General features: G+C 32.5%; 1 long non-coding RNA gene across 1 annotated transcript; it reads left to right on the forward strand.

Annotated features, from left to right (window-relative positions):
• The first annotated feature begins 339 nt into the window (after positions 1 to 339).
• LOC107029431 lies at positions 340 to 3,002 on the forward strand. The gene is made up of 2 exons (XR_001457999.2): positions 340 to 974; positions 2,695 to 3,002. It is a non-coding gene; the product is annotated as an uncharacterized LOC107029431 (long non-coding RNA).
• The last annotated feature ends 13,559 nt before the right edge of the window (positions 3,003 to 16,561 follow it).

Below are 16,561 nucleotides of genomic sequence, written 5' to 3' on the forward strand. Positions count from 1 at the left end.
TTATTTTATCTTGTTAAAATTAAGAAGCTCGTCAATTAATCAACGTCAATTCAATTTATTTAAACTTTGGACGAATTCGCTAATTTAACTAAATTTGGTTACGTTGTAATTTCACTTGGCCAATGGTAATCTAATGGCTAATTTATCAATTCAAATCTGGCATTACTCTTTCATTCTCCAATCTTTTAAGAGTCAAATTTGGTCCCTTTTCATCTACTTCCAGTGGCCCATTTTAGTCAGCCCATTTTCCCTTGATTTGAATTAATTTCCAGCAACTTTTTTTTCCAGATTCAGTCAGCCCAACCCCCCTTTAACGCGACCCATTCCAATTGACCTGACCCAGCCCCAATCTCTTCCCAAAAAAGACCCGGAATAGCGTGACAATTCCCAGAAAAATGACGCCTCAAAGTAGAGACCAGTAATCTGCTTCTTTGTCCCTTTCTTCAACGTTCCTCTCCTCTTTTCGTACCAGCAACTGCAAATCCGTCCTTGTGGCCTTGAGATGGGGCCACATCGTTCGCCAAGGACGCTCGAGTCAATCTGAGCCTTTGGTTTCCCTTTCCACTTTCGGAATGAAGCTGAATCGTCAAGAAAAGGTGTCTCCCTCAATTCGTGAAAGAGATTTGGATTTTGAAATTCGAATTTAGACCCATCCTCACCCAATTCCCCCCAAAATCAAACCCTAATAACCCCTATATATATTCTCTTTCGCTTCATTGTGGGGGGGGGGGAGGATTTTTGTCGGTGGGAGAAAACTTTGTTTGGAGAGAATAGTTGGAATTTGAGAATAAAATACAGTAAACTATTATCTATAAATATTTGAGGATAAGTTCTCAGAAGTAGAAAAAGGTGAGAGTTTAGGCCTTGTTTGAGTCCCTTGCTTGTTTCTTCGTTCACCGGAGTTCTATTAGAGTCGTCGGAAGTCGGCGCTCTCCAAGCTCGTTAGCTGTCCTTGTTTTGCTGCACTTCGAAAGGTAATACTCACTTCATTTCAAGGATATTTTGTTCCGAATGTTTGCTCGTTCGACTCTCAAAAATATGCGAGTTGCTTGTGTTAATTTTTTTTACTCACTGTTAGCCGCAAAGTAGTGACGAATCTGACTGTCAGTCCATGAGGTTGTTTGTTTACGTCCTCGTTGAAATTTTTTTGTTTCTTTTGGCCCCCAACCCTTGCCTGCTCACTGATTTAATCTTCTTATTTCCTTAATATCTCAACTAGTTACTTGTGAATGCTGTGGATCAGTAATGATTTCATGATCTAAACTTACAAAATGTGTGTCTCTATTCTTTATTTCGGCCTAGTTGATATTTGCTAAGGAGGTCAAAACCATGCTTATTTTTCTTTTAATTTGATTCCGTTGGCTACATTTTGTTATTTGATGCTTAGAGGCTAAACAAATTTGAAACATCTCTCTAAGTTCGTGTAAGCTTAGTTTGTTTGAGATTATTCTTCATTTTGATATGAACCTTGTTCGAGTCGGGATTATCACTGTTTTGTTCAATTTTAGTCAAAAATAGCTTATTATTTGTAGCCGTCTCCTTGAAATATTGTGAAACTTATCCGAAATGGACATTTGTTTCCCTTTTCTGTCTGTCTCGGTTTAATCTGCTCTATAAGCATGTTTGGCCAACTCTAGTGCTCGATTAGAAGCACTTAAAACGGTTACTGTCATCCCTAGATTAGAAATCGCAACTTCGGTTTGGATCATAAGTATCAATTAATTGTTTGATATATCGAGGTGTAGAAACTTTTTTTTGGAGGATGCTGTCAGTTAGAATAGCAGTAGTTTTCTTACCTTTGATCTACATTTGAAGATATCTATCTTAGTTTTAGTTGCCATCGTTCTCGGGTACTTATACGGTGTCTTTGCTTAATAATGATCTCTTTGCATTCTATATTTTATTTCAAGCCTATTTGTATTTATGCATAACATGTTAGCTCGGAGGAATAAACTCGTTTGGTTTTGATTATTTATAGTTATATTTTACTTTCGTTTAGAATGATTTGGCAAAAAATGCTTACTAGTTTTCCCCCTTGTTTAAAAGGTTGGATTTAGCAATGTAAGATTTCACCAAATGAATTATCTTGACTTTGGCATGAGGTGTTCCATTGGAATAAATATGCATCATATTTTCTCTTTATACATTTTGAGTTCATTATTATCCAATGACTATATGTTCCCTGGACATAGTATGTTCTTAGGTGTGCATACACGCACAATACGTGCTACTGTCTAGAGAGTTTTTTTTTTCTTTTTGTTAAAAAGATTTTGTTAGTGTTATTCACTTGGTCTTCTTTAGAGTCATGTATTTCAGCCTAATTCAAATCCCTCAAGTAGCTTTTCTTTTCTTTTTTTTTTAAAAGTAAAATCTTCTTTTGTTCAAGATATATCTTGTTTATTATATTATTTGATATGCTAACCCATTTCTATTTTATTGCATATAAAAAATTCCTTTCGAGTCCTTACGGACTTTACTTCATCCATTTGCATCCTCTCGTCGAGCCGTTAAGGCTCACACTACCATATCCGAGTCGTCCATCCCCCTCTAAACTGATGTACAGGTCGAAAATCAGCAAATATGTTGCTGGGAATTAATCTGCAGGTTTCCAAACTCCGAAAGGGGCTGATAATGTCGTTGTATACACTGATATACAATCAATAGACATGATAAACAGGTCCAGAATTTTTGCAGATGCTTGGGAAGCTGAATTAGGGCGTATATACTGAGTATACAATGCAATATACAACAAAACAATCAAAATACATTCTGTATACGGCGGTATACAACCAGTGTATACACTGAATTTTGAAGAGGAAAATAGACCTAAGGGCCCAAAAATAGATGCAGCAGAATTTGGGCAGAGGCCCAAATTTGATATCTCTATCCTTATTCTTTACTTATTATTATAGCCACTAACATATTATTTGATTTTTGGTTCTAATTTAATTAATCCCGAATAATAGTCGTTGAAAAAAATGTCCATTTTTTCTGTTTTTTGACTATTTTTTCTTGTTGACCACATAAATATAGCTCTAAACAAGAAGAAAAAATTTGTGCTTATCAATGAGCCTTAGATCTAAAAGACCTTATATGAGAGAAGATTATTATTCTAGAAAAACTTTTGCTTATCATAGAACTCTGTTTTATAATAGACAACATTTAAAAATAGTTAAATTATATAAAAAATCTTTAGAAAATCATCTAAATGACTTAGGATTAAGATTATCCTTAACTTATACATATAAAAATTCTGTAGAGACACTTAGAGAAACTATTAGACAATCGCAAAAACAAATTAGTGAAGAATTAAATCAGGTAAAATTTGAAATAAAAGATGTAACGGAAAGAATAATAGTAATTAAAAATAATCCTTATTATTATAACTCAGTAGGTTAATATATGAGAAGACCATATAAGAATACTAGAGAATATAAAAAAGTTAAAAGAAAATTATTAAGTTTATATTTAGAATCAGATAGATTATTAAAGCATTTAAAAACAACTATCCCAATAAGCTCTAAAAAAGAAATAAGTAATAGATTAGATCATATATTTTTTTTAGCCAAAATACTAGAAAAAAAATTAATAAGACATCTCACATCTAGAAAAATCTCAATTAAATTTATTGTATGAGAAATCTTCCTTTTGCTAAATATATAAGAATAAATTATTGGATATTATATAGAAATATAAACGAAAAACAAAGACTACAAAAAGAAGAAAAAGAACTAGAAGCCTATATATATATTTGTGAAAACGAATTTTTTAAACCAACAAATTTTGAACACAATATAAACAACGAAGAATATATAAAAAGATTAAAGTGGGAGTTACAAGATATTAATACTAGTATATATAATTTGACCAAAAGAATAAAACAATTTAGAAAAAATTACGAACCAACTACGTTAGGATAAAATAAATAGTAAAAATAGCTTCATTAAAAAATATAGAATATTTAGATTTACAAATAACTTCAGAAAAAAGATTTAAGAGAAAAGGAGAAAACATTATTAAGTGTAATTTTGATAGTGGAGAACATAGTTTACACACAGAAGATCCTCAATATAATACTTTAATAGATTTATTGATAAACCTTAGTGAAAAAATTAAAGAACATAATTGTAAAATCATACAGATATTAAGCGAACAAGAAGAAACTTATAATAGACAAAAACAAATTTTCAATAAGATAGAAGAAAATTTAGATTATTTAAAAGAACAAGGAATAGAGCTAACAAAAAAATTAAATAATAAATTAAAAGAAGAAGTTAATAAAACTTTAATCATAAAACTACAAGAAATAAAGACAGAATTAGAATCAATAAAAGAAATAGTTCTTTCATGATAGATTTAATAGAACTAGAAACACATAAAGAAGCAATAAGGTTAATAGAAAAAAAGATTGTTCTTCCGTTAGATTATAAAGAATTTAACCCATCTTCAAAGTCAGATCAAGTTATTATACAACAAAATAATATAATAATATCACTTCTATTACAATTACATAAAAAGATAGATAAAAAAGAAAAATCTGAAGGGAAAAATATAAGCACAGCTGGAGTAGAAGAACTAATAGAAAAACTAAATAAGATAGAAATTACTCCTCAACAAGAAAAAATAGTCAAAAAACAGAAAAAATGGACATTTTTTCAACTAGATCAAGAGATAAAAGACCAGAAAGACCAAGACCAAGTTACACCCAGAATAAAATAACTAATAATTTTATATCAAAAATATTAAATAGAAAGACAAGAGAAGAAAATAATCAACAATTAGACGAAATAATAGATACAGATAAAGATATACAAATATTCCAACAGAATCAATTAAATCTATTAAATCCAAAAGTCTTATATGATACAAATTCAAAATCTCAATTATACAGACATTATAGAGAAGAACAATTATCGGTATTAGGAAAAAACTCTGTATCTTTACCCCTCATAAATGAAGAATCTGTAAAAGAAATAAAATATGTCAAAAAAGATTTAATGCATTTAGGATTAATAGTAATAGGAATTAAAGGATTAGCCAGAAAAAATCTAGGAACAAAGACACTAATTACCATATATGATAATAGATGGTCAGATATAAAAAAGGCAATTATAGGATTAACAGAAGTAGACATGACTAATAATGGAGGAATCTTCTATATAAGTCCAGACTTTATGATGAATTTAGATGAATTAGGAACACAAATTAGAATAGGAATACAAACTAAAGGATATGAAGAAATGAATAGTGGAAAAAATTTATTAATATGTGTAGGATTCTTAGGAAAAATGACAGATAATAGTAACACTAGATTTAAACTACAAATAAAAGATGTAGTAGAAGTAATGGGAAATAAAGGAATAAAATTAATAAAACCTATAAAAATAAATCCTGAAGAATATGCAGGATTAGAATGGAAATTAGGAGATTTTAAAGCAAAAGAAGCCTTAATACCCGATGCTCACTTAATATATACAAATTCTAAAGGAGAACCTTCAATTAGATTTACAGATTATAATTACGAAGCTCAAAAAGACCAAGAAGAGGAAAGTGTTATAGAAGAAATGCCTTTGACAGGAATGAATATAGAAATAATACTAGAAGAGGATTATGCAGTAGATTTAGCTATAGAAAAAGCAAAAGAAATATGCAAAAATAATAAAAATAGACTATTTACATGTAAAGGATGCAAATCAAAAAACTTAAATTTAGAACAAACTATTTCTCATTTTAAAATATGTGAACAAAGAACTGATAACAAAGGATATAGATTAGAAAAAACTTTACAGGATAAGATAGAAAAAAGTAATAATATAATAACACAAATACAAGACAACGATAGTGAAATATCTGAGTTAGAATCTATACTAAGTCAAAAAGAATTAATGGAAACTGCGAGTTCTAGTAGCCCATTCCAAAGAACAAATGAACAGGGATATACTGCAGACAATAGTACAGGAAATATACCACGTAGAAGAGTATATAGACAAGGAGATACTCCAATAACAGAAGTTAAACCTATGGGAAAAAGAATGCCTATAGAAGAACCAATAATACTCCAAGAAGGAGGAAGTAAAGGTAAAATTCTAAATATAGCAGCACATGATCCACAAAGATGGAATTCGGTAATAGACTTATGGAAAGGAATAGTAGTAGCAGATTTTATAAAAAATTATACAGAAACTGATGCTGAAACAATGTATAAATACCTAGAAACATTCCTAGGAGAATCAACTAAAGCTCTATGGGAAGCCTATAAAGTAGAATTCCCATCAGAATTTCAGTATTTAGTATCATTAGGTCCAAATCCTTATAATTTTACAAATAAAATACATACATTAATAACAGGAGAAGATCCAAATAGTGGATTATTAGCCCTACAACGAAATGCAGTAATAAAATTAGAACAATTAAGTATAAGTAATTGGTATTATATAAAGAAATTTTTAAATGATTATTTTTATTATTGTACAATTAGTGGAAACGCTTTTGACCAAGACTTAGGCAAAAAGTTATTTAATAAACTACCAGGAGCCTTAGGAAGAGAAATAGAAGAAAGATGGACTAAAAGAGAAGGAGTAGCACAAAACCCTCAAGCTAAATGGTCAATAGGACATAGAATACAACATATAATGGAAATATTACAAGAAAAATGTACTAATTTACAAATACAAAAACAATTAAAACAGAATGAAATGAATTTCTGTAAAGACATAATATATACAACCCAAAATTATGACAAAAACCAATATAAAAAGAAAAAGTATAAAAGATATAACCCACAAAATAATAAAATATATAATAAAAAAGGATATTTTCTTAGAAAATCTTCAGCTAGAAAACCATATTTAAACAGAGATAGACATGTTAGAAAATATAGAACGGATAGAAACTACAAAAATAAATTAGAATGCTTCACATGTGGAAGTATAGAACATTTAGCAAATACTTGTCCTAAAAGATATAATGCAAAAACTAGAAACGCTCAATTAGTAGAAGAATTTAATGAAGCACTATTAAATGTAGATGAATATATGTCAGATAATGAAAGTATTTATTCTATAGTAAGTATTGATATAGATGAAAATAACAAAGAAGAAGACTCTTCTAATTCAGAAGGAGAAGAATTAATTAATGAAATAGGAATAGAAAACTTAAACATAGATGACTTAAAAATTAATTTTATGAATATAATAGAATGTGAACATAATTTTGAAAAAGATACTGGATTAGATAGTAATCCATGTAATTGGTGTAAATGGTATCCAAGTAAATATAAAAGAGCTAAATGTAATAAATGTTTTATAGAAGGATGTATAAATTGTATAGAAACACAATTAGGAATAATAGCTCAGAAAAAGAAAGAAGTATATACAAACGAACCTTTAATAAATTTAAAAATATTAGCATTAGAAGCAAAAGTAAAAGAATTAGAAGAAAGAATAATAAGATTAGAAAAAGGAAAAAATGTTGAACAGGAACTACAATTAGACAATCAAGAATTAATGAATGAAGAACCTAATACTTTAATCTGTAATGAAGATAAAAATATAAATACTATTAAAATACTAGCAAAACTTCAAATTGGAAAATATGAAATAGAAACTTTAGCATTAATAGATTCAGGATGCACTAAAAGTATTTTAAATAAAAAGATTGTACCTATAGAATTAATAAAAACCTTAGAAAAACCACTTGCAGCTATGCAAATGGATGGAACACATAATATATATAGACATTATATAGATAAAGCTCATATAAGTTTCTTAAACACTTGTTCAGAATTTCATAAACCCACTTATAAAATGGGTAAAATATGGGTACGAGATTTGGATATAAGAGTAGATTTTGTGTTAGGACTAGACTTTATACTACACAACAAAGGAGGAACTTTAATAACTAGAGACGGAATATTTTTTATGAAAAATACTACTTATACTTCAGTTTTAACTAACAAAATTGACACTAAAGTAAGACATGAAGAAAAATGTTGTGACAATTGTGAAAATAATATACAATGTATTAAAAAGGACTGTAATACATTATATGAAAACATACTAGAAATAGATGAAGAAAATGAAATAATTAATAAAAATTATGTTCTAATAGAAATGGAGACAGAATTATATAATTTTAAGACAGGAATTCAGCAAATAGGACAAATAAAAAATCAAAAGGATCTTGATAACATAGTAAAAATATTAGATCAAATAGAAATAATAGGAGAAAAACCTTTAAAACATTGGGAAAATAATCAAATAGTATGTAAATTAGATATAATAAACCAGAATATATAATAAAAACGGCCGCGATAGAAGCCACAAATCAAGATCAAGAAGACTTTAAAATACAAATTAAAGAATTATTAGAATTAGGAGTAATAAGAAGATCAACTTCGAAACATAGATCAGCAGCTTTCATGGTAAGAAATCATAATGAAATAGTTAGAGGAAAAGCTAGAATGGTTATAAATTACAAAAGATTAAATGATAACACTAGAACAGATGGATATAAATTACCAGACAAAACAGAATTAATAAATAGAATTCAAGGTAAAACAATTTTTAGTAAATTTGATTGCAAGTCAGGATATTGGCAAATAAAAATGCATCAATATATATATATATATATATATGTTTATTTACTAGCCTTGTCAATACTTTAACTTATTTTCCTTTAAAAATTTCCACCTTTAGTTCATTTCCCTTTTAAATGATTAAGTAAAATGAAGTAGTAATAAAAATAAATAAAAGAACTGAATTCACTTTGTTTAGATAATATTTGAAAATTATTTTAAAATGATCATTTAGTCAAATGTCGGTCAATCACGAGTTAGCGGACATTCTGAGGGCCTAACACCTTCTCGGAATGTACATTTGAACTTCAAACCCTCTTTCAATCGATTTTTATCTGTTTTAAATCTTTTGAAAAATAATTGTAAGTTTTCTTGATTTTTATTAAAAAAATCAAGTGGCAGCTCTGTTAAATCGGAAAATTGATTTCTCTTGAATCATAAGATCGATTGATTTTCTGAAACTTAGTCATTTTTTCTTAATTTTATATTTTTTCGTATAACATGACCCACGTTCTATCCTCTTATACCTCTCCCGAGTCCAATTCAGACAATGTCTTTATTTCAATGGTAATCAGGCATGAAATATGAAAAACAATAGCATAAGAGAGATTCATATGATGGTTAAATGCAATACATAAAAACTTACCAATTACAATCATCATGTAGCCAGAATCCTAGAACTAAGGTATTTAGCTACTCATAATAGAAGTTTTGATCAAGCAATGTTTAATTATCATAAAACGATCAAAAGTAAAAGAGTTTAGGAAAGAACCTTAAAAATGATGAAATAGCTCTACAAATCGTTGTTTTTCCAAAACCTAGCAAAGAAGAATAATTAATAAAATAAAATATTAGTCTATTTATACTAAAATCGAATCGGCCAAGTTTGAGACACATTAGTGCGACGCAGGGAGGTTTCAGAGATTTTCTTCGTGACAAAATAGTCTTCTCCGCGACTTGGTCACTCCACAAACCGTTCTGCCTCATAATACCTTTTTTTTTGTGAACAAAACTAAAATCCCTCTCCGCTACGCGAAGAGGAATCAGAGCCTTCTATCTCAACAAAATCATTCCACGAGCAAAACTAATATTCCTCTCCACCTAGCGGAGAGGATACAGATGTGCCTTGATATTCATTTCTTCATTCTTCTTCTCGCTTGGGTCCTTTCTTGATTCCTAATGTCATTTTAGTGATCGTTTCTCCATACAAGCGCACCTACACCACTTATCATATAACTTAGTATCAATGAACCTAAACGACTCAATACGACTATAAACAAACACGGGTTGATTTCAAACCTGGCTCATATGGGTATTATTAGATTCCTAAGCATATAAATACGCCTAATATCACTACCTCACACTTAGAACTTTGTTCTTCCTCAAACAACTTATTACTTCTCCTATTCCTAGACTCTCTACTATGGTATTTGTACACCCTCTATTTTCTTCCAAGGATCTGTTATTGGTGAACACATACATGATTTCATTCAAAATAGGCATGACTCATGTAATTGACTTGACAACTTTTAGCAACCAACGCATTCCAAAACATGTGTACCATTACATATCCCTATATTTCATACAACAAGTGCACCTTTCCCCAAAAAATATCCCGCACACTCAACTCAACAGATTGAATATAGTTTTTAAGGACTTTTCAAACATAGTAAGCTCTCACTCAACAAAGACATCATACATGAATGCATTGAGAACCATAAGCTTGCCCATTATGTACATCTTTGCTAATAAAGTGAGTTATGCTCATAATCAAATAGGACTTGTTCCAGTTGTAATGTAGGCTTGAGGAAAGGAGGATTCATTCAGATATGATTAGTGACTATCCTCCCTAATGCACTAGATTCGATTTCCTTATTACCTTCATAAATTTTTTTCGAATCTTAACCATAGCCGCCCTTGACATGGAGATTTCTTTTGAGTTAAGGTACACATTGTCCTTGTAGGGACCAGGACCATTATTAAGGTGTTATCCAAGTTAGCCATCTTCAACTTAGGCTTTCAACCTTAATCGAAGTGCACAATGTCTTAAAAGGACAAGGGTCAATCTCAGATTTAAACTTATGGGGCATCATTTTACCATCTTTTTTCTCTCTTCCTTGCAAACTAAAATTTTCCACCCTATTTACTCTTTCTGTCGTCTTCACTTCTACCTTTAACATAGAACATTAGGGATTTGGGATCTAAAATAACGGTATCAATAAAAGGGATTCAACTTAATTACATGGGTTAGAACAAAATTAAGGCTAAAAGGCTCAATGGGGCTATACTAGGGATATTATTTCTGAAAAGGTTAATATTCAAGACAATTCAAAGAAAACCTATTATCATCTTCTAAACACAACACCATTTTTATTTCGCATAACATGTCGGGCAAGTTCTAGACTCTGATGCATTACATGAACACTACAATGACTCACCACTCATGGCACAAGTTTTACTCAAGAATTGATCAATCACATCAGCACAATCAATTCATGCACAAGGTTAAATTTAAGCTTAAGTTGCAACCGTTAAAGTCAAATACACAAGTTCAACTGCAAACATTCTTACATCAATTTTTTACCATGCCTTCATACATTTTCCTTTCGTAGTGTCACGCTTCAGCACATACCCACCTAAAACTCAATGAAAAAATTACTCTTTAAGAGGGTTGTCATCCATCTATTATTGGGCAAAGGGACTCAACTACGACTACTTACTCAATCTTAAAAAGATAAAATATTTTTGTATTTTGGACGGTTCAAAGGGACTTTCCTTGGCCAAAGAATAGAAAACAACTTCCAAAGAACCTAAAATAAAACAAAAAATAAAATACAGACTCTAACAATGTTCAATAATATAAATAGATCAGAGATGATTGTAACCCTCACCCCACACTTAAACATTAGCACTATCCCCAGTGCTTCACAAATATCAAAATAATATTAGAGGTAAGGTGAAAACATTCCCTGATCAATCCTTTACAACATCACCCCCTTTGGCCTCATCACCGACCAAATCGGGGTTCACCTCCTTATCACAATCGGACCCTACATTTGAGCTAGTACGCAGTCGCTCCTCATGGGTCAAAATATCTCATCAACCACTCACAAAACTCAGGACCAATGCCAATTAGGTCCTTGGCATGGGAATTCAGCGGATATCACCGATCAACATCTCCAAATTGCACGTCACTGGAATCCCGGTAACCATTCTAGTGGCGCAACAATTCAAGGCCATACATCCGCATCATAATCAGCTCATCGCGTCTATGACGCTCTGCAGTGGTGAGAGTTGGACCAAACTCATATTCAGGCCTTTTGGTCCTAGTGATGTCAACCAGTGTTGGGAATAAGGGTTCCATACAATCCACATTTTCTTCCAGAACACCTGCAACACGACACAACTTGGTAAAAGGACCACCAAAAGCATACCTATGCTCTTTATGAACCCGAGCTTTCTGCATCGCCGGTTTCAAGAAAACCCCTATGTTCAACTCTGTGGGCATCATCAAGGCGTAGACAAACAGACTCTGTCCTGGGTGATATCCGTGTAGTGTAGCCCCAGTATCAAATAGTGCATCACAATCTTCAACCAAACTCGAGCCTCTCTAAGCATGTGTGCATAAGGGAGAAATTGGTTATATCTCTTCCCACTATGCTTAGTCCATTGCACCATCGACTGTGGGCCATAAAGAGCATGTCGAAGGGCCCGGTATGGTGGGCGTATGTTCAACCCAGTAAGCACCAGTGGGTCAGCATCAGGTTAAGTCCCAACAATGTTGTTCAGGACCGCAGGAGTGATAGTTACCTCTGTGTCCCGCACAGTCACCAAATGAGATCTCATGTCTGGCACCGAATTGGCGTAAAACTCAAGTACCATTTTTAAATTGCTCTCCCGGCTCTGCGAAGATAAACTCCATATGGAAAAGGGCCTAAAATACCTTCGAAGTATTGGAAATGGTACAAAATTACCCTCCATCCACCTATTGGCTCCAAAATGCCCTTCTCATCCACCTATTGGCTCCAAAATACCCTTGTCATCCACCTTTGGGTTCAAAATTGACCACTTATTAATGATTTTAAAATTAAATTGTTTAAATATTTTTTAAGACATTAGTGCTCAACTATTGATTATAATTTAATTTATTAATATAATTTTTAAACCAACCCACTACCCACTCATTTTTAACTAAACCCCACCAAATTAATAAACCAATTATAATATCAAAATCGTCATAAACACTACTAAAACACGACGAAATGATAGATTCCTTAAAATGACATACAAAATTATTTGAGTCCGAATCGAAGCCCCAATTAAATTCAAGTTGATTCGCTTATTTAGGAGGACACTTTCAATAGGATTCTCTTTCAAGTTTGAATTCGAAATGTATGATTAATTCATGCACTTGTTTTAAATATAATTTTATAAATATTTATGATTTGTTTTAAAACCTTTAATATATTATTTTTTTAAAAAATTATCTATGAAATAACATCACATAATTGAGATGAAAGAATAATTAAGATGAACATAGTCATACTTTTATGTTTATCGGTAATTTTTATTTAGACACTTGAATATATGATAATTTACTTCTATAGATATTTTTGCCTCAAATTTTTAAAAATACTTATTGGCAGTAGCTTTCCTGTTGTTGCATTAGTAATGTGACGGGTTTATTAATTTTGTGGGGTTTAATTAGTAATAAGTGGGTAGTGGATTGATTTATAAATTATACTGATAAATTAAATTATAACAATAGTTGAGTGCCACATATTTAAAAATATATATAAATAGTTTAATTTTAAAACTGTTAAATAAGTGGTCAATTTTGAACCCAAAGATGGATGACAAGGGTATTTTGGAGCCAATAGGTGGGTGGGAAGGGTATTTTGGAGCCAATAGGTGGGTGGGAAGGGTATTTTGGAGCCAATAGGTGGATGGAGGGTAATTTTGTACCATTTCCAATACTTCGAGAGTATTTTAGGCCCTTTTCCAAACTCCATATGCAACTCACGGATACGCCTCAGTGCGCCAAGTTGTCCTTGTCAATACACACATCAGAAAAATACCTTGCTTCGGTGTGCTTCTTCCACCATATATTTCCTTCTTTGACATCAGTTTTCACCCTGAATCACCTGGTTTTGACCCTAGGTACTGCAGGTGTTAGAGGTACATTTCTCCCAATTCGAACACATTTTATTTTGCTAGATTTGCAACTTCATTTTCGGGTGATTGATCTTAAGACACGATTGTCTGCAAGCAATTGTCAATTCAGCTCAAACAACCTACACGACACTCAAAGATATGGGTGGTGTGCAAACACCACCCCATACTTATTTCAATTCATTCTCCATCCTCAGTATGCAAACTTCCCACTTGTGAACAAACATACACAACAAGAAAAATAAACTACTACCCATTTAAATGTTGCATAAAACTATCAGAGCTACTCAAGACTTCACAACATATAACTCATGTAACAATTTCAGACCTGTGTACCACACAATCACAATCAGAGAGACTTTCTACTCAGACTTCAAAATCCTACACAATTTACATGAGGGAACCAATTTCATCCAATCATATAACAGCAACTTGTTATCACACAAGCATATGTAAACAACCATCCGAACCAAGATTCACCCAATAATAATCAAGGGTATCTACTCAGACTTCAAAATACCCATTACAACAACATGAAACCGATGATTTTATTTAGACAACGTACCCTAATTCACCAACTAGCATGCACAACCAATTCGAACCCAACACTTTTGACAAACACATCAAGTAATTTCTCTTTAAGATTATAAAGCATTGCATTCACTGCCCTAGATACCTTATGCCCACCGGTAAATAAACACTAAAGTAGTTCCACTCAAGAATTCAAACTACATTAACAAGCATAAAGAGAATTACACCTTCCCCTTAACTCACCCCCATGACGTCTCATTAGAACAATAATAACATAACAACACTTACCATTTTAAACAAAAATATAGAAGAAAATCGAGATTCGGGGAATAGAAAACATACTTAAGACGTAAAGAAGGAGAGAAAAATGAGATGGCTGGCTAGAAAATCAATTTCGCATTATGAAATGATGCTTGAGAATTTGCAAGGGGTAAGGGAAAAGGGAAAGATCTCAGTGAAAAAGGCAGAGAATGGGGTCTTGTGATAGATTTGGGGGGTTAAAAGGAAATGCGTCTAGTTATTTTTTAAATAAAATGGGTAAAACTTGTGTAATTTAATGAAAATTAAAATTCCTTATCTGGGAGCACGACGCAAAAGTGGCATGAACCATTCTCCCTTGTTATGGAAAATAAATTCCAGGCGAGGCACAAATTTGGTACCTTTCTTCACGACGTGGATGCATCATGGAGTCTACTATCTCGAGAGAATAATTATTCCTCGATGGTCAAAATTTTAAAACCATCTGCGACGTGAAGGTGTCATATAGCTTCCTTATTTGTGATGTAAAAATCACTCCTCCTCGAATCACAATCTTGGGGCCTCCTTCGTGACGCGAGATGGTCACAAACCATTGTGCCTCGCCCTAGAAATTGATTCCAAGCGAGGCCTAGGTGTTAATTCCTGATTCCTGCACATTTTAAGCTTGAAACCCATTAGTACAAACACGGTGGGTTGCCTCCCATCCAACGCCTTAGATTTCGTCGTGGCACGACTCATATTTTTTTTTCTTTTCTATGTACAAAATTTTTTTACTAATTCCTATGAATTGAAATAACAAAAAAATAAAATAAAAAGCTTAACTATTACAAGGGATCACGGGTTTCTCTCGTGCAGGGTCTCGTTTAACGTCGCCGACACAACCCATCTTATGACTTACTCGTCATTCAATGTGAGTTCTTCAATCTCTCAATCTACATCATTTCCAAAGCAATGCTTCACATGTTGACCACTCACAAGGAAAGTAGAGATCTTATCCTTGTTCCGTAGCTCCAAAGCACTATGTTGGGTCATCCCCACGACTTCAAACAGACTATTCCACTTAGACCGAAGCTTTTCGGGGAACAACTTCAATCTTGAATTAAATAGCATCACCAATTGACCAGGCTCAAAGATGTGTGACACAATATGCTTGTGATTCCACCTATTGGTCTTCCCCTTGTATAATTTGGCATTTTCATAGGTGTGGAGCATAAAGTTTTCTAACTTATGCAACTGCGTTATCCTTTTATTTCCTGCTAACTTAACATCCAGATTCTACTTTTTGATGGCCCAGTATGCTTTATGCTCTAATTCAATTGGGAGGTGACAAACTTTTCTAAACAACATTTGATAAGGTGAAGTCCTATCGGTGTCTTGTATGCAGTCCGGTATGCCCACAATGCATCATCTAATTTGCTAGCCTAGTCTTTTCTTAGGGCATTCATAGTCTTATGAAGGAAATTCTTCACTTCTCTATTAGAATCTTCCACCTGCTCACTAATTTGAGGATGATAAGTTGTAGCTTCCTTGTGTCTAACCCCATATATGGCCAACAAATTTTGCACTGAACTATTTATAAAGTGCGTATCTCCATCATTTTTTATTGCCCTTAGAGTTCCAAACCTGGTGAAGATGTGCTAACTGATGAATTTCATTACCACCTTTGTATCATTAGATGGCAATACAATTGCTTCCATCCACTTAGGCACGTAGTCACTATCACTAAGATGTATTGATTTGCATGAGAGGATAGTGAAGGTTGATATACCGTGGTTTCACGGTATAATTAATACTTTTTCCTTAAGTTTAGTGTGTCCAAAAGCCTTTTTTGTGCTAATTTTTATATAAGTTTCTTTTTTGTTTTGCAGGAAATCTGTCCAACGCTGAATGCGGAGATTTTGAGCGAAGAAATGCAGAAGAGACCACCTACGGAGCTTATGACGGTCCGTCGTGCTTGTGACGGTCCGTAGGTGGCAGCGTAGTGAAGCTGCTGAAGGAAGATGGGGAAGTCTGACCAAGTGTGGG

Source organism: Solanum pennellii, chromosome 9 (assembly GCF_001406875.1).
Source record: "Solanum pennellii chromosome 9, SPENNV200".
Taxonomy (NCBI): Eukaryota; Viridiplantae; Streptophyta; class Magnoliopsida; order Solanales; family Solanaceae; genus Solanum; species Solanum pennellii.